Genomic DNA, 19,820 nt, shown 5'->3' with positions numbered 1-19,820 from the left:
GCAACAGATCAGTTTGGGAACGGAAATGCTATATCCATTCTCATAACCACAAAAATTAACCATATCCATTTTTTCCTATAACTTCTATTTCACAAAATTTGTTTCGTATTTTTTTAATTCTATTTTTTTCCTATAACTTCCTAAGCCATTATACAACATTAAATTAAATTAAGTAACATAAAACAACATTATTAAACAATATGAAACAATATTAAATAACATTAACCAACATAAAAATTATACAACATAAAAAAAACATTTAACAACATGAAAGTTAAACAACATTTAAGTTGTAGTTTTATAAAAAATAAATTATGTTTGGCCCTATGGCCTTTTAGCCCTCGGTTGGAGACGGTTTTTTGTGACAGGGCTAAAACGAGTCCTCTGGCCCTTTGGCCCTCGGTTGGAGATGGAGGCAAATATGGTTATGTATTGTTAATTAAAATATTAATATCTTGGAGGGCCAAATGGCTAAAACGAGCCATCTAGCCAGCCATCAGTTGGAGATGGCCTAACCATCGAGTATTATCCATAACCATACCCACCGGATAATGGATTTCCCATCGGTTAACGGTTATATCCATCTTCATTAATATAAAATATATATTCGCCCAATTGACGCATGATAATTTAGTAAATATTAATTTCGTCATTAAATATTTGATGTATAAAATGATTTAATTAATGGATCTTGTGAAACATAAAAATTAAAGCTAAACATTGATAATGTTGGTTGATCTTTGATATCTCATATAAATACTATTAAATTCTCATAGATTTTGATTCATATCAAAACTTTTGAACTTTGCCACAAAATAAAACTCACACAATGTAGTTTTCGTATTCCTAAGGTAATGAATTCGGTGAATAATGAAATACATATATATACATATAATTATATTATATATTATTCGGTTCGGATTCGGGTACGGATATGGATTGGGAACCCCTATAACCATATCCAAAACCATAACCGAATAATATTCACGGTTTTTTCCCATACCCAAAATGTACCCGAATTTTCATACTTAAATCTAATCTATTCGGATGGTTATCCATGATTATTGGGCTTAACGGTTAGAATTGTCATCCCTACTTAGCTGGGTAGAGTCCCTAGAGGGTCGGTAATATTTGTCCCACAGCCAGCCATAAAATTGATGGGCAAAGACCCAGAAAAGGAAAAAAAGACCGACCTTTGTGGACCCCTATGTAAAAACATTTGCAATATCGCTACATGAATATATTAGATACCCTTTAAAAGTTTTAAATATTTTAGAACAAATACGTACGTGCATATATGTAACGTACAATCCCAGGACCATGCTTGAATTCAAAAAGAAAAGATCCCCTCCGTCTTCGATCATCTTCCACCATCGTGCCTCCACTTTGTCATTTTTCAGCCTTGATTGAAACTTGAAAGTGAAACAGTTCATTTTTTTCTTGGCCTGTCTGCCTCGACTTATATGTGCGTGGTTCATATATAATCACTTTATTATCTTTTGACGCTTAGCTAGGTTACTGTTATGCTGGTATGATCGTCACCTTTGACAAATTTCACGCGGTTTTATCAGAATTTAGGTCCATTTGGTCCCATCTTCATGGGATGCATGTAAAAAAAAGTTCAGCATGCATGTATGCCTTCTTATGTTTTTGGTCGTCAATTACCTTATTAATATTATACGTTTAATTTCTAAGCTATTGCAAATCTGAAACCAGTAGGGCATGCTTTGGCACATCATATATATATACTAGATTTGAAGATGGTATGTGTTTGTGTATGAATGGTTACGATTTCAACGTTGCACATGACAATAGGTGGTCTCGTCCCTCTCAATTCAATGCCCTGCGGGTAACCTAGAAAACTTTGGATGAAAAAACTGAATTTGACAAAGTCTATGCATTTGCCTTTCCCCACATTCATAATCTAACAAATAAAATAGTTTATTGATAGATATGAATTTTGAGGATCAAAAGTCATAATTGCAATAACATTCTTTCAAAAAAAAAAAAACATATCTCTCCTTTGTTATTTAAGTTTAAATTAAACACTTCTACCTTATTCATCATTAACCAATGCACTCATTTGTATAATAAAAAATGCTCATATTATATTCTTCATTTCTTTTATGAGTAAGGTTAAAATGCTATATATTGTAAGAAGTTATAAGCACAACCATGTGTAGAGTTACAGTTACAGTTAGAGAGTACATGCTTCGTGACTAAAGTCGAAGACTTACCTGAGGAAGAAACAGCCGTGGCAGCTAGAGTTTCGAGTATAGTCTTCTATGCTCAAACTGCCGAGAGCCCTAGCTAACAAGTGGGTTTGTAGCAAGGACCTCCTATTATAGTGATTAAGATCCCCATATATAATCTGACCTATTACTGATTATTAGGGATTGCTAAATTACAGGATAATATTATAGTCCTATATGGTATTGAATTCTTGTGTAACCAAAACGTCTCTTGATTTCCTCAACACCACAATTCCTTGACCGAGCTACTTGGGCGTCAAGAAATCATAAAACCACATCCTTTGACACTCACAAACTTACATATACATTGTCTAAATGAAATCTATAGTTTTGTTTAAAAAAACAAAAACAAACATGTATTTATGCTACCAAACTATACAAAACAAATAGCCAAATAAAACATATCAAATCGAAGGAAAGACTTTCCTTTCGTTTCATAAACCCTAATTATACTCATTCCACTAGGGCACTTAAACCTTAACATAAACCAAAACCAAAATCTTGCAAGGTATAATGTTGTCTGCAGTGGAGCTTAATTTGGTAGGGAAGAGAGGCCCAAGTTCCCAAAGAGATAGATATTTGATTAGATGGGGTGTGGGCACTAGGGCTTCCCCCTTACCCCTTCATTATATTTTGCATATTATTTTCATAAAACTCTCATCATATATGGGTCGTTACTCGTTAGTCATCACCGTCATCCCAACTGAGCGGCCACCCAATCAATTACTACGCGCCAAGTGTCCCCCCGCTCTCCCTGCCCTGCTTTAAGTCTTTTTCCCCTTCAAAGCAAAAAAAATAGAAAATGAAAATCATGGGCCAATTTTCAGGCTCCCATTCTCAACAAAAGGGCATTTGGTGAATCATTAGCTACTAAAGATTCAATGAGCTTATCATAACTTACTTTTGCTTTGGCCTTATCTTACAGTGCCGTGTCAAGAGGGAGAGCTATTCTAGCTTTTAAATTGTTATGCTTTTCATCATTTCATTTTATTTTCGCTAAGAATGATGATTTTAATTTTATTAAAATGGGCAAATTGTATACAGACACACACACGTATACGTATTTACATTATTAAATATTCTTAAAAAATTAATTTTTCACACCTCTTTTCTCTTCTTAAAAATACTAATTACTTCTGACATTTAAATTAAAATCCATTAATCAACTAAATAGGTTGTCCAGATGAAAAAAAAAATATGCATGTGGATCAGTTCGCTTCATTTTATGTTATTAGCTATCTCGTCCTCCTCTTCTTTTGACGTACATATAAACGAGTTTGTATATAATTTGAGTTTTCACATAACCGTGTATAAAAAAACGAAACTATATATTCCTTACTTTTGTGTAGTAGCGATTGAGAGTTTAAATCTCACATCGAGAATAAAAGGAATATTGCATGTACTTAACTTCCATACATGCTCCATGTATTGCATGTACTTAACTTCTACACATGTTCCATGTCACTCAATTCGTGAGGATGTGAAAGTTAAAAAGTCACATTGGTGAAAGAAGAAACTTTAAAAGACTTATAAGAAAAGTTGGGGTTTCACCATAAAACCAATTGGCAATATGAGAAATAGTTAAATTACTTATAAGCACATGCAAGATCCCTTTTTCCTTCGATATGGGATTCATACTCTCAACCACCGGGCCGTTACGTGTGACGAATTTTCAAGCTTAGCACATGGACAATACATATCAGGTGACAGAAAGCATGTATGGCTGTTGAGCTTTACACAAGGGACAACTTGCTTTGATACCATGAAGAAAGTTGAGTTCCACCATAAAAAACTAACTGGCAATTTGGGGAGTAGCCCAACTTTCTTATAAGCCATTAATTACAAAATTTCTCCTTTTATCAATATGAGACTCTTTAATTTTCACATCCTCACACTAGCATATATACGAACTTTCCAACACCAAAAGAGGGGCAAAACATTTACTAACTTTGCTTTATGGGTTTGTTGAGCTCGTTTGCTCCTGATTAAAACTACATCTCTGATTTCTTCTTCTACCCTTTGCCGGGTTAAAAGTTCGATTTTGATTAAACAATTTCTACATACCTCCCACGAAAAGGGTCCATAATCAATCCTTTTGATCACAATTTTCAAAGAATATAAAAGAAAAGGCAAGGAAAAGAAAAGGAAAGAGAAAATAAATTTAAAAAGTTTTAAAACACTTTTCTCCAAAAAAAAAAAAAAGTTTTAAAACACTAAAAAAGAAAGAAGTTCGTCTAAAACACTTTATTAATATTTAACAATTTGTAATAATATATAATACAAACACTAGTTAAGTTGGATATATAGATAATGTACATATATAAGAAGGTTAATTATAATTAAACATGTTTAGGCCCCTCGGCATGAGTAAAGACGTGTGCACTTGAAACATTATGTATCCCTTTGTCACTTGGTCTAAATATTTTTCGGAAAGTAATTAGTCAAACAACTTGACTTGCCAAACTGCTTGCCCTTTTCAATAAAACGCACCGTGCTTAATTCTTTGGTAATTAAGTACATGTTAATTCGTCTTGTTGTTTGTGTTAGAGGGCCCGATTTGGGATTGGCTTAGCGCTCCCTTAATGTATTTTCTTAACTAAATCAAGCTAGACTTATCGAAAAGATGACATGAAGGTTGAAAAAGGCTGAAAAAGAGAGAGTGATTTACCCTACAAACAAAGTTTGATGTTGAATAGTTAATCAACAAAAGCACCAAGAAAGAGTACAAAATAACTTTTTACAATTTGTCCTTTATAATTTCATTCTTTACTTCTTAGCAAAATTCCCTGGTCTTAAATTTGCAGTAGTGTCGTGTTGCTTTCTCCAGTTTGTAATGAGTAGGAGCCGCGCATTCAATATAGAACTTTGAATGCAGATATCAAGAGAGCTCTTGAATCCTATGTTGCCAATTTTACAAACAAGTTCCCGATAAATTAAAAACATACACGCATATATATATAAATATATATATAAGAGCACTCAAGTGTTAATCAGTTAGTAAATTAATATGATTTGGGGAACTTTGACTCTTAAAATACAGTAAACATTAAGGTCTAGCATGCATATCTACCACCTTCTAGGGTTTGTTTTTGAAATAACAACTAAAGGATGATACTATTTCATGGGTGGCAAAATAGTCCTTGACTGCCGATCCCATGTAAAATGAAAAGGAAAAAACACGGGCAAAGGCCCCATGTGCGGAAGAAAAAGTTTGGAGCATATGGAAAAATTTTATCTATTTTTAGCTTTATGTGAACGTTGCGGTTCTTATTGCTTGGGATTCCTACATGCTTGTGTGCTGTGGGAACCCATTTTGGATATTAGAGCCACCTTTTCAAGAGAGCCTCTGGATTTTATCTTCCCTCACTTTCTCTCCGTATCTTTAACATAAACTATGCTTTCTTGTGAAGAGAAAGGGTTTCAGGAATCCTATGCCCTTCCTTAATTATATTCCCATAGTTTGGTTCTTATTGCTATGTCCCTTTTAAGGGAATGAGATCCACTCCGGATCTATATGTCCGGAGCCTGTGGACCAACTTATTAAGAGATTTGGTCCATTCAAGAGAGCAGAAAGAGATCCGGACTGTTCAAGTTTTTGAATTTTTATGAAGTGAGTCAGTGAGATGGATTAATAGGAGCCGCATGATTGAAATTGAGTGATATGGATCCCTTGGTCCGTGAACTCCTAACACAGAGATCCAAAGTTGATCCTTTTTAAGATTACAAGATTCCCATCCCATGCCTATGTTATACTCATTCTATAAAATTCTACATATTGGTATAGCTAGGGTTTCTTTGAATACTTACTATTTTCCCTAATTAAACTTATTAGAGGTTAATGAATTTATAGTTCAAACTTAATGTTTTGACCATTTCATGATAATCGTAAATGATCGATGCAGTCCAACACCAGATATAGATTAAACAAGTTTCACTGCTTAATGCACTAAATTGAAGTGTTACCTTTATTTTAATTAATGAAATGAAGCTATGAGCTTTTCTTTAGTCTTAATTTATTTAACACCCATTGTTTGATTCATGATGGAGAATTAGAGATGCTTGATGACCTACCTAGCTATATATATGATCGACCTCAGAGTCTAATTATTTAAGATATTTAGGAAATTAGGTGCTAAACAAAGACTAAGACCAGTTTGATTTGAATTGCAGCCCCCCCCTGTGATTTGGATGATATTGTAATCTAAGGTAGAAATTCATATTAATCAAAAAAGGATTTGGTTGCTCTAGTCAAGCCCACAGCTCCACTACTTGAATTTCCCGCCACAATGTTGGAGTGTGTTTAAGTGGAGAAATTTTTAGTTGTGACGGGAATACGAATGGTACATCACGTGTTTTTATGCAAGTGGTGAAAATTTTAAATTTTAAGTTATTAACCTTTTAACACACATAACACACAATTTATATAGAAACACGTGGTGCACCACCTCGTGTAACAGTCACACTGAAAAATCTCTCGTCTAAGTGACCTGGAACTTGTGGAAATACTAGATTGACAAACTAATGAGTATTTCGATTAGAATAATACTCCTTGTGTTTGTGCGTGCGCTTTCTCCATTGATGTGGAGAGATTTTTCAGTGTGACTGGAATATGAAGTGATACATCACGTGTCACTATATCAATGGTGGAATATGTGTGTTAAAAAGTTAATAACTTAAAAAATACAATTTCCCACCATTTATATAAAAACACGTGATGTATCACCTATGTTCCCGTCACAATGAAAAATTTCTCATTAACGTGGCAATGTGGCATTAACTTTCAAATCCTTTTTGTTTTTATATAAACAACTTTTGTTTATGAAATTTTCTCATCTAACAAAGTAAAGATAGATGCCACTAAACTAAATGATAAGTTCATTTTTTTATATATATGCTAAGCATTTTTTTGGTGGGATTCTTTATGTGTAGAACAGATGACTAAGTCCAACTCGCAGCTTCGTCGTGATATATGGACAATGCATTTGAGGCCACAACTTTAATTTATTAGGTCAAAACTGAAAGGTTTCAAGTTATGTTAGTGTTTTAGGTAGCTAAATAAACATCTTTAACTTTGCTATTACGATTGTCATTTAATGTTAAACTTTGAGGTTTCTCTCATATTTTTCACAGTGGACACCTCATTTCTATGTTTTAAGATTATTTTTTAAATTTCCATTGTTTACTACGTTGCATAAATAAGGCTTATTTATTCGGAAGAACTTATCCATGTTTTGTTGCTAACAAAAATGAATTTAGGAAGTTGGTTCCTGATCATCAAAAAATGTGAAGCTACTGTTAGATTCAGAAACAAGTGTGGCCAATATATATAAATAAAACCTGCAAAGGGCTAAAGGGGGCCTGAGGGTTAAGCACACTCTGTCATATATAATTAGGAATGGGGGTCTCTCTCTCTCTTTAGCTTCTTTCAATAAAGATGGTGTTTTTTCAGAGAGGAGCTTTGCTCACCTAACTGGGAGGTCCTCCTTCTGCCTCGCGACTTGACACCACCTTCCACAACTCTTTCATTCTTTCGGATCCTTACCCCCCAAACCCACACTCATACATGTGTTTGCTTTTTCTGAGGAAACCAAATCAAGAGAAATGGCAGAAAAAGAAGAAGAGAGAACTGCAATCTATATGGTCAAAAGTTTTCCAATGGAGCAGTATAACCCTAGCTTGATGATCAGTTCCTTTTGTGACCCGCCCGAGCATGTAGGGATATGACAAAGCTATGGGAGAAATTTTTGTTTATAATGTACCATTTCACATATTATATATAATATGGATGAGTGATATTGTTAATATTTTTTACTTTTAGAATATATTAATAAAAATAAATATACATGTTATAATTTAAGTAAAATAATAACACCATGTAGAAGAATTCCAAGTATACTGAAAAGTCTCAATAATATATAGAAACTAAATAAATCGAACTGGCAAAATGTGTCAGCTGTCCTACAAAAAAACCCTACTAGGAGTACGGATTATTTTTCTTGAAAGATTAGATTGGGAGTGTCGATTATTATTACTAGGGACCATAATGTATTGCTTTCATTTGGTAGCCATGGATTAGGACCTTAATTGGTAGACCAATGGCATTGAGTGAAGAGTGATGCACACTTCCACTGTCACAATATTTCAAATTGAAATTCCATGCATTGTCATGTTCTCAAATATAGAAATATTTTTTAAAGCTACCTTAACAACCTTTTTTCAAAAGAACTGGTTTACTTCATAACAAAAATGCTTACATATATATTGCTTGCCATATATAATATATATTTCGCATATTTCTGGCTTAGTCGATCGGCATGCCATATATGTATGTACATATGTGCGTGGTGCACCTTGGTTACGTATGTGTCCTACGATACATGCATGGTTGATGGATGCTAGTCGAAATGCTGGCATGCATGGGTGAAGACGTCATGAAAAAACCAAGGATTAATTAGGGCTAGCTAATGAAGTTTTACTAATTAATTAAGATCTTAATTCTTGATCATATTTGAGAAACTTCAGAAAAGGTCTCCAAAGATCGTACATCCTCAACCCCACTCGATTCGTGTCACTCATTATTCCTGGTGGATGAGGGAATATTAAAAGCTGAGGTAAAGATCGATGCTGGTGGTGACTGGTGACAGACAAGCTCAAACAAAGAAGGGGATTGTAGGACTAAACTCTAAGTACTGCTGCAGGAGCCTGGGGATATGAACACTGTTGGTTGTGTTGGATGATTGCTCACTTTTTTGCCGTGTTCAACTTTTTATGAGTTTTTGTCAGAGCCTGTGAAATTTCATAGCTCCTCCCACATACATTCATGTATGTGATTGAGTATCCCAGTTGGTTTATTTGATTGAGGGTTTTAAAAGTTTATTTATAACTGAAGTTCACGTCTGTGAAAATCAATGATTCCCTCGCAAAGTCCCCATTGGGTCCCCAAGGAGCACTATAACTGAGTCACAAATCAAGTTGCAAGATCATGTTTGATGTCTCTTTTCTTCACCCAATTACTACATGGAATTTTAATTCTCATTGGCCTTGTAAAATAAAACATCGATCGAGCCAGCAAGACACGGTCGCGTGATGATACTAAGAAAAAAGAAAGAAGAAAACAAGTAAGAAAAAAGAAACCGTATACAGCAGAAAATATGGGGCTAACAAAAACAGACGTTCCCCCACAGCCGAAGGCTATAAAATGCATGTGGGCTTACGGGATATTGACGTGCAGACCCTGTTTATGAACAAAATATTCGGTCTCCACTTACCAGCCATGCGTAGGCCATGCATGTCAGCAACCAGCCTACTCAAAACCAACTTTGAACATGCATGTTTACGATAAGTGAAAATCACAAGTTAATCATGCTGTAATCACATGTGATTAATTAATTGCTATGATTTAACTCATCTCCAAGACTCCAATTCCCAAACTCTGAGCAGCACGTCTACCAATTGGTCTTGTGATAAAGGAAGACGACTTCCATAGAACCCGACGCTACGGTGACGAAACGTTAAACCCGTTTCATAAAAGTCATTTTCATAATTGAGATTGTAAACATTATAGTTAGTCTACAACTACAAAAATTTGGTAGCTGGTGTGGTAAAGACATAGATGGACACTAATAAGGCAAATTAAAAATGAAATAATATATTTGAGATTTGAGAGTGACAGAATTAAAGAAGCTTTATTTTTACATATAAAAGAAGTTAAAACGAGAAAAAACAAATATTGAAGTGATAGGACGTGAAACCTAATGAGTATATAAATATATATATGGTGACCCATCAACAGTTTAAAATTAGCCAAGGATAAGATTTTGGGGCTATTTTTCTGCTTTTGCGTTTTCATTTGCAGACAATTAATGGCCAATGGCTCATCAGCAGCACCTCCACCCCACGCTTGTATTTGGGTGGGCCAAGATAAAAGTTAAAGTCTGACAAAGCGGGCCTTGCCACGGTTCAAAGGCCCATAACTGGCCTGGATACTCCAAGCTAACTAACAATTTTGTTTTTTGTTTTGATATGATTAAGGCATACTACCGTATTGAGTGGGACTTTCTGGAAGTTGTCATGGTTCGGATGGGGTTCAATCGGTGGTGGATTGATATGGTGATGGGGTGCATTTCTACGGTCGATTTCTCGGTCCTCATAAATGGTCAACCTGGGAAACGTTTCAGGCCATCTTAGGGTCTAAGACAGGGAACTCATTTGTCTTCGTACATGTTCCTTATTGTCACGGATGTGCTCTCGAGATTAATCCATGGGGCAGTAGAGGAGGGATTTATCGAAGGAATTAGAATCAGCCTGAACAGACCACTCATATCCCACTTATTGTTTGCCGACGACACTCTCATCTTCCTCCGAGTCTCTCTGGTTAACTGTCAGAACATGGTGCAGCTTCTAAACGACTATTGACTAGCATCAGATCATGAAGTAAGTATGCATAAATCCTCTATTTTCTTTGGGGCTAACAACCCAATTGGGCTCCGTGACGAAGTGTGCAATATTATGGGTATGCCGCAGGTGGATGACCTTGGGAATTATCTGGGCATTCCAACTATTTGGGGAAAATCGAAAATGGAGGCCCTGGCATTCGTAAAGGATCGGGTGATGGCAAAGATCCAAGGGTGGAAACATGGTTTCATCTCTCAAGTCGGTAAGGAAATGTTAATCAAAGTTGTTACCTAAGCAATCCATGCTTATCCCATGAATATTTTCTATTTCCCCGACAATATATGCAACGATATTGATGCCGCGATCGCTAATTTCTGGTGGGGACAAAAATGGGGTAAGCGGAAAATCCATTGGGAGAGTCAGCATGCTTTGGGTTTGCTAAAATAGGAGAGGGTATGTGGTTTCGGAACCTGAAGGATTTTAACCTTTTTTTATTAGCGAAACAATGTTGGCGTCTACTACATGAGCTCGAGTCATTGTGAGCCTATATTTCCCCAATTATCTTTCCTCAATGCTCACAAGGGGGAAGGGCCTTTTGGGCGTATACTAGCCTTCTTGCAGGTAGAGAAATTATTGCAAAGGGCTCGCACTGGCAGATTATCGGTGATGATCATGTTAAAGTTTGGATGGATCGTTGGGTTTTGGCATTGGGGACAGGACACCCAGGTCTCGTCCCAGGAGTTATGATGGACCCCAAAATGCAAGTATCATCTTTAATTGACACTCATTCTCGGACTTAGTAGTTGGAGGCAGTTAAATGTCAGGTGGCTTAGGTTGATAGACAATCGATTCTGGATACTCCGATTGGTGCCCTCGAGCAAATGGGTTAGTTGGACCCACAAGATTAACCATCAGATGCAAGCTCTTCGCCTTTCTTCGTCTGCGGTTGTTGACTTAGGTGTTTAGAAAAGACTCTGGTCCATGTCTAGCCCTCCAAAAAATTAAACATTTTTTGTGAAGAGCAATGCGGGGGGCTATCGCTACAATAATCTTTTCTGGCACAAGTGTGCTCATTCCCTAATTTACCCCATTTGATCAGAACAAGAGGAGTCCATTAAGTAAGCATTTGGTTTGGGAGCGATTTGGGTTTGAGAATTGAAAAGACCTAGGTTTCTACTATTTCTACTAGCTCGAAAGATTATGGATCAACCATCCGGGGCAGAAGGAGGATAGGAGGAAAACATTGGCCTATATTGCGTTTAGTTGCTGGTCCATCTGGAAGGCACATTGTGAGGCGATCTTCAATTCCCGACAACTATCCCCGACGAAAATCATCTTTGCTATTTCCATGGTGGCCTCATCCTTCTTGGAGGCAAGCTCGGGACAAGGTAGTGCGCGAATAATGGTGACAAATGGGCTCGATGCTTCTCTAAGATGGTTTCCGCCGACGCACGATGTGGTTAAAGTAAACGTGGATGCTAGTTGGAAAGGATTAAAGGGGACTGCCATATCGGCGTCCTAATTCGTGACTCTGCCTATCGTTGCTTGGTTGTGAGAAGAAGATAAATGAGGGCCCCAATGTGTTGGCGGCAGAGGCGATGGGGATTTTGGAGGGTTGTGTGACAACTAAATAGAGGGGCTTCGAGAATATTATGGTGGAGTCGGATTTGAATGAGCTCATTTCTTGGTTGAACGAAGGTATTGATCAAGGAAACTGGGAGGTCTTCCTGACCCTATGTGAGATTTGCAGAGAATGTGCAAATTTTAGGTCGTGTGACTGGTCTTGGGTACTGAGAACAACTAATTGAGCAGCGGATTTTGTGGTGTCATATGTGGGAGCGGAGATGTACGACTTAGTCTTGGTTTAACAACCCTCATCTTCGTTTGTTCAAATTCTAAACAAGGATGGCATACCTTGCCCTCCAACTTATGTAACACCCTGAAAATTTAAATATATGAATTAGATATTCATAATTATAAATATGTCGAGAAAATCGAAAATGAATCGATTTATGGATATAATAGAGAAATTTTAAAATTTTATTACTGAAATTTATTATAGTTTAAGTCGAAAAGTTTATTGATAGGTGGAAAGACTAAAATGCTTCTTGTTGGTTCAACGTAAATATATGAGGACGCATTATATCCTCATATGTTTTATCGTATATCTTGACACATTTGGATGGAAGATGATCTCATGAGCATGTAGACGAAAATCGTTCGTCAAACGAAATTATAATGAATGAAATAGAAGTGAGCGAAGATAGGGGCAAAAGGGTCTCTTTCCTTTGAATCTGGAAGATTCCGGATTTGTGGAACCTTGCTTTGATGAAAAGAAACCACAGGATTGAGGAAAAAAAAAAAGAAAAGAAGAAAATGAGAGGACCAGTAAGGGGAGTAGAGAGGAAGACGGGGCCAATCGAGAAAGGGGAAGGAGAGAAAGGTGAGAAAGGGAGAAGGGGGAGAGAGAAACTTACGGGCCGGGTCACAGTTGGACCGCGAACCCGATGGCAAGGGGACGAAAATTGTGATCCCCGACGCAAAATTCAGAGTTTTCCGGTAAAATAAATACCCCTAAACACTACCACAATACTCCATGACCTTCCTTCTTCTTATTACACCCCAAAAATCAAGAGATTTGCCTTTGAACTTTGGAAAAACCGCACCGGTGGGTGCGGCGGGTTTTGCTCGAGATCCATCAATTTTGAAAGGATTTCATCAAATTAATACCACCATTAAACTCCCCTTGAGACCTGGAGCAAATCCCAAACAACTATAGGGGCGGTGGAGCACCATAGGTGACAGATTAAGACTACCCAAATTCTAGGGTTCAGGTTGTTTGTGGCCAAATTCAGGCGTTTCCCGGCCAAATTAGACTTTGGCCCAGGTATAAAAGTTGTTCTCCATGGTTTGCTTTACATTTATGTAAAATTTAAGAATTTTTAGAAATAGTGATATTTTCCGACGAGTCGAGGTAGCCAACCACCACTAGTGATGGTGCATGAGCCGACGCTTGCGGCGGCCCTAGCCAGGGAGCCGACATTGTGTTTTAATGCGAGTTTCGTTATTCTAATTAGGCTTGTGAGACCTAACTGTTGTGGTTTGGATATTAATACGATTATGGTATATGTTGGATTAAATGAATATATTCGGATTTGGTTTAAATTTTGGAAATGTGAACTACGAATGGCTTGATCCCTGTTTAGGGTACGTAGGCAGTCTAACAAGACGTTAGATGCAGCCATACAATAAGTGAGATTAAATCATCGAGAATTAATATTTAGATGGAATTTTGATCTAAGAGAAGGAAATGGTTCTAAATTTGAAGTGGAATTGTGTGTTTTGGTAAATGATAAATGGTTATGGATTACGTGGAATGAAGGAAATTATTTGGAGAATGATGACTAATGATAGTGAATTCAAATGTTAATTTAAAGATATGTTTTGACATTTAAGAAAATATGGATAGATTGTAAGAATTCTAATTATTGACTTAGAGGAATGTGATTAATGAAATAAATTAACTATGATTGTAAGTTGGGCCTACTATAATTAACTGCCGAAAACATATATTTCGGGGGCAGGACGTGATAACTTAGCTTTTGTTTTGACGTGATTAAGGTGACATGGGGAAGCCTCTGTGTCGTAGCTTCTACCTTATTCTCGTTTATGTTTGATGTTGTTGGCCGATGGTGGCCTTCTGTATTCCTATTGGCTTCAGCCCTGGTTAATGATATATTCCAGTTTTTTCAAAAAAAAAAAAAAAACAATTTGGATTTTTTTTATCTTCAAATTTTCTTGATTTTTCTATTTACAGGTCTCAGTAACAGGTGTTGAATCACTGGTCCCATCAATCGTAAATCCAACATTTGTTAAGTGCAAGTCATCGTCTAAGTTGAATTTTTTTTCAAATTTTATGTATGTATGATTGAACAAGCGTTTCTCTGAATTTTCTGTATGTCTACAAAAAATTACCTCAACTATTAGGTCATTAACAGTTTCATACCTTGTCTTTAAAAAGTTTCAATGTCATACATTATCTTCGAATTTGTTGCAATGTCATACCTTCCATCAGTTGACTGTCCGTTCCTCAGTTAAATGCTGATGTGTCATAAAGCGGGGCCCACTTTTATTAAAAAATTAATAAATATTATTAAAAACTTAAAAAAATCATTTAATATTTTTAAAATATTAAAATAATAATTATTTAAAAAAAAAAACAAACAAACAAACCATCAGTTTCGTCTACTCATCCCCATATTCTTATTCTCTTCTCCCCCATTTTCATCTTCTTCCCCCGACCCCTACATGCAATCCAGTTTGTCTTCCCCCTGCACCAGCACCCACCCTTGCACCCGCACCCACCATCTTCCCTCCTCTACACACCCCACTCCTTAAATCCACACCCATTCCTCCCATTTTCTCCATGCCCAGGTTCTTCATCTGCGGAATTGGCTTGGCGAAAGGGGTTTCCTGATTCAACCTCACGAACCCGGCGATGGTGTTAGACTGGATCTAGGTTTTTTTTTCTCTAGGTTGTAGGTTGAGGGTCGGGGGAAGAAGATGAAGATGGGGGAGAAGAGAGGAGGAGGAGAAGGGAAGATGAACTGATGGTTTTTTTTTTCTTTCTAGGTTGCAGGTGGGGGAGTCGGGGGAAGAAGATGAAGATGGGGGAGAAGAGAAGAAGAGGGAGGGGGTAGATGACGGATGGTTTGTTTTTTTTTAAAATTAATTATTATTTTAATATTTAAAAAATATTAAATGATTTTTGTTAAGTTTTTAATAATATTTATTAATTTTTTAATAAAAAGTGGGCCTCGACTCATGCCATGTCAGCATTTAATTGAGGAACTGACAGTTAACTAACGGAAGGTATGACATTGCAACAAATTCGAAGATAAGGTATGACATTGAAACTTTTTAAAGACGATGTATGAAACTATTAATGACCTAATAGTTGAGGTAGTTTTTTGTAATTTACCCAAAAACAAATTATGGGCATCCTAGATTATATTGTGATGGAAATGATTTTTACCCACTGTTTTACTCATTAAATGCAAAGATCATGCGATTGTGATTTATTAAATACATATATTCTCATAAATTATATATGCTCATCAAATGTTAATTATATTAAATGTAAATGACAAAAATAAATAGAACCTACGAAAAAGTGAGTGAACGTCATATAGGGTGGTAGATCTGCGTCGTGCCCAATTTCAGTCCATTCTCGAAGGACCAGGATCCTCTCTTGAGCAGTTCCCTAGGGATCCCGCAATCTTGTCCGTTCATTTTATATCGTGCGGTCAGTTTTCGTTAGGTACTATTTATATTTGAATTTTAAATTTTAAAATTCAAATAATTTCTAACAGCACGATATACGATGAACGGACATGATTGCGGGATCCTTAGGATCCCTAGGGAACTGCTCAGGAGAGGATCCTGTTCCATTCCCGAATATGGTGATTCTAGGAGCAACCCAAAATTTTATCTTGACACCTTATGATTGCCTATCGACCACATACAAGGTTAAGTACACACGTGTACAGGTTGACGTGGCTCAAGCCATATTAGCTAGAACAGATATGCTCATAACTCGAATTCAAATTTACTTCACTGATCGTAATTTAGACTAGTTAAATATCACTGGTATGAAAAAACAAAGCACTACACTGAACTTAGGCCCAAAAGATTCCTAAACAACCAAAATACATTTCCATTCAATTTCATAGTCATCGGTTCAAGTATTTGCACCTTTAAAAATTCGAAATCAGATAATTTAGATCCTTATATGTATGGTACTCTCAATCTTCAAAGTGTAAGAGAAATTGATTTAGCATACCTTTGAAAATTCTTAAACAAGAAAAAGAAACGACATCAATATTTTTGCATGAAATTAAACCTTGTAATAATTAAATTAAATTAAATTAAAAGCCTTTGGCTCCCGTTTCCTTCAATACGGCGGGCTTTTCAGCCAAAGAGAGGCAATTCTTGGCGATCTCTCTGAACTTGGGCACACTCCTCAGGTCAACCTTGGTGCCGTCTCTGAGGGTGATGATAATATCACCCCACTCGCCGATGAAACGTGGCACCACCTGGACATCCTTGATCACCTTGTACGAGAAATCGCTCCTATCCTGACCCGTCAGTCCCGAGATTACCGTTACCCGCAGGTTGGTAAACCTGTACCTAAAAAACAATGCCCTGAAGACGGCAGCTAAAGTCAAGGGCAGCCAGAGAAGAGTGAAACCCAGGATAAGGTTGGCGAGGAGGTCACCGTAGTGGGCTCCGCCATCGAAGTAGATGGTTTCCGTCGTGGGTTTGTCGGTTGGGGTGGACACGTTGAGTCTGGTGACTGGTCTGTTTGAACTGAGAGTGTTGGTTTTGGTGAGGGAGTTAGGGAAGGGTAATTTAGAGGAGAGTTGTAGAGAGTGGTGGTGGTGGGGGAGAGAATGGGGGTGGAGGCCATTGGGCTTATCAGCTAGTGGTTAGAAGTTTGAGAAAGAGAAGATAGAGAAAAGGGAAGGAGGCAAATATGGATTGGGTTGGTTGGTCGTAGATGGAAAATTGTGTGTTTCAGATTTTTTGGGTGCTCTAAATTTTACTTCAATGGTTTAAACTTTATATATTTTAGTACATTATTTATAAATTATTTTTCTAATAATATCATTTGTTATTGTACTTATTTTACCGTTAAATTGAGATCGAACAATATGTTACTCCAAATTTTTTTTTTCTGACCATTGGATTTAGGAGGACAAGACTTATCAACCATTTTAATGACGCAAAATGAATAAATCCAAACAAAATCCTCACTTAAGTGGTCCTTTACTACAATGGTGAGAATGTGTTAAACCGTTGCATGACGGTGTGGGTACAAACTTTGTCAGTGACTAATCTAACAAAATCCATCGTTTAACAAAAAAATTAAATTAAATTAAATTAAATTAAATACCCTTCGCTTTTGTAGCCTTATTTGGGCCCACCATAAAATTAAATGCAGTTGGACCAAACTTGCATACAAATTCGAAGACAAACGGGCAAAAGCCCAAAGTTGTATAACATCAGAGTAATAGGCTTAGGCCCAAACTTAATTTTCTTGCCTCTTTAACACCCAAATTTTCTATTAATTAACCTAATTATTTTAAAGAACTATTATTAGCATTCCGAAAATCTCATTTTGCATTCTCACAAGTTTTTTTTTTTAATATATAAATTTTGAAGTGCAAAACAAGAATTTTGGAGTGTCAATAACAATACCCTTATTTTATTAAATTTATACTTCAATTTTGTCTCTCTTTAATTTTATTTTATTTTATATTTTTCAAATGGTTAGGACCAACTTCCAACTAAGATAAAAATGATTGTTCCATGTGGAATGGTAATACATAGTCCTCCCAGAAATCTAAAATATTTAAGTCGTCTTCTAAAAAGGTCACTGCAAAAATATTATGTTACCCGTTGACAGAGCTTCAAATCCAATCCATGGTAAATCTCAACATAAATAAATACCCAAGGCACTTCCAAACATATTTTAAAACTCAATAATGCATACTTATTTTTTAATTGCACATGTTTTGGTCTCAAAAATGGCAAACATGCTTTTGGGGTTCTCTTATTCTGATGATATCCTAAGTCCAATATTATTAGTTTTCTGATAACAAATGTTGTGCTTAACTCATGGAGAAAATTTGAGTATTAGTCCCTGAATTTTATTCAACTTGTCACAAAAGTTCCATCCTTTATTTGCTTTTTTAAAACCTTTTATTTTGGACGAGAAAAACGATCATTGCTCTACAAAATAACAAGTTTAATATATACTACTCACATATTTTTAATTAACTCTAAAGATCTAATTAAACTAAATTCAAGGATCAATTTTCTAATTTTCTCCAACAAATAAATGTCAATTTATTTGGTTGAGTATATTTATTTAGTTGAGGTTATGAATGTGAGGCCACAGGGGACATGGTCACTTAACGAGTTTTTGTTAACAGGGAATTGTTAATTTCGCCACCACACAATATTTGTGTGTAATGTAAGTTGGCATCTCAAATTGTCAGCAAAATGCCGAAGGTTCCAGCCATGGCGGCCAAACATATTATTTATGGCTTCATCACATGATCCCATGAATTAAAAAGTTAAAAAAATATATCCAACAACATGCATAACAGCGCAGTAATATAATTTTCGTCAACTTAATTAATTTGATATACAGATATGGAGACGGTTATGCAGATTCTGTCACATGTTAATTCGTTGGTTTGTTCTTATGATTACTGGCTAGTTTTAATGATCTGGGTTACTATTATTGGCTATTAGATCCCGTTAATTCTGTTATGACAGTTGCTAGCCACAACTGTAAAATCTATAACATAAGAGATGCTCGTTTGAAAATGACTTTAAAATGAATAAAAAAGTTTTTAGTGAAAATGTTTTTAAAACAAATATTTAGTAAAAATATAATGAATCCTGAAGAAAAAAAAACTTGAAGTGCTTCCTACAAGAAGCATATAACTGTTGCTTATTGCATGAAGCATTTCCAGTACTTTTGGGATCAAATAATATTTTCTCTAAAATCGTTTTTATTCATTTTTTAAACCAATTCCAAACATGTGATAGATTAGGAATTTTGATGACAATTTTGATGTGTTTGATCAGAATAACTAGTTAAACATGTGTTCTTGAGCTTTGAAGTACATTTTCTTTACGCATGTATGCAACGTTGGGCTTAACGGCAGGGTTGTCCGACCTAAATATCGACATGCATGCAAGGTTAGGGTAATACTAATGCACTAGCTAGTAATCTTTGCCAGTCTGGTCAGTACCCACGCTAAGCTGGTTTAGAAGGATTCTCCGACGCCTTGTTTTTTTCTTTTTGACAGAAGCCACAAAGTGTTTCGTTACCAAGAACAATCAAGTACAAAATATATTCTTCAATCTCTTGATCGAGGAGGTCAATCTTACCGTTAAAATTAATTTTAGGCATCAAGACTGTATATACGTCAAGGATTTAGCTTTTGAGCTCAAAATATCTTGGAAAACAGACAGATTTGAGGATGAGGATAAGTGAAATTGTTCCTTGTCAGTTGAAAGTAACAGTTCGAAAATGGACATGTTGGAACTTGGAACTTGGAACGTAAAGCATTACATCTTGGAAAAGAAAAAGGAGAT

The 19,820-nt window shown here is 36.1% G+C and overlaps 1 pseudogene; it reads right to left on the bottom strand.

Moving 5' to 3' along the window:
- Nucleotides 1–16,338: 16,338 nt before the first annotated feature.
- LOC126608055 (uncharacterized) lies at nt 16,339–17,246 on the bottom strand (annotated as a pseudogene).
- Nucleotides 17,247–19,820: the final 2,574 nt, after the last annotated feature.

The sequence above is a fragment of the Malus sylvestris genome, chromosome 16 (assembly GCF_916048215.2).
Source record: "Malus sylvestris chromosome 16, drMalSylv7.2, whole genome shotgun sequence".
NCBI classification, from domain to species: Eukaryota; Viridiplantae; Streptophyta; class Magnoliopsida; order Rosales; family Rosaceae; genus Malus; species Malus sylvestris.
Note: the sequence above shows the minus strand (reverse complement) of the source record. Positions and strands in the feature narration are given on the sequence as shown.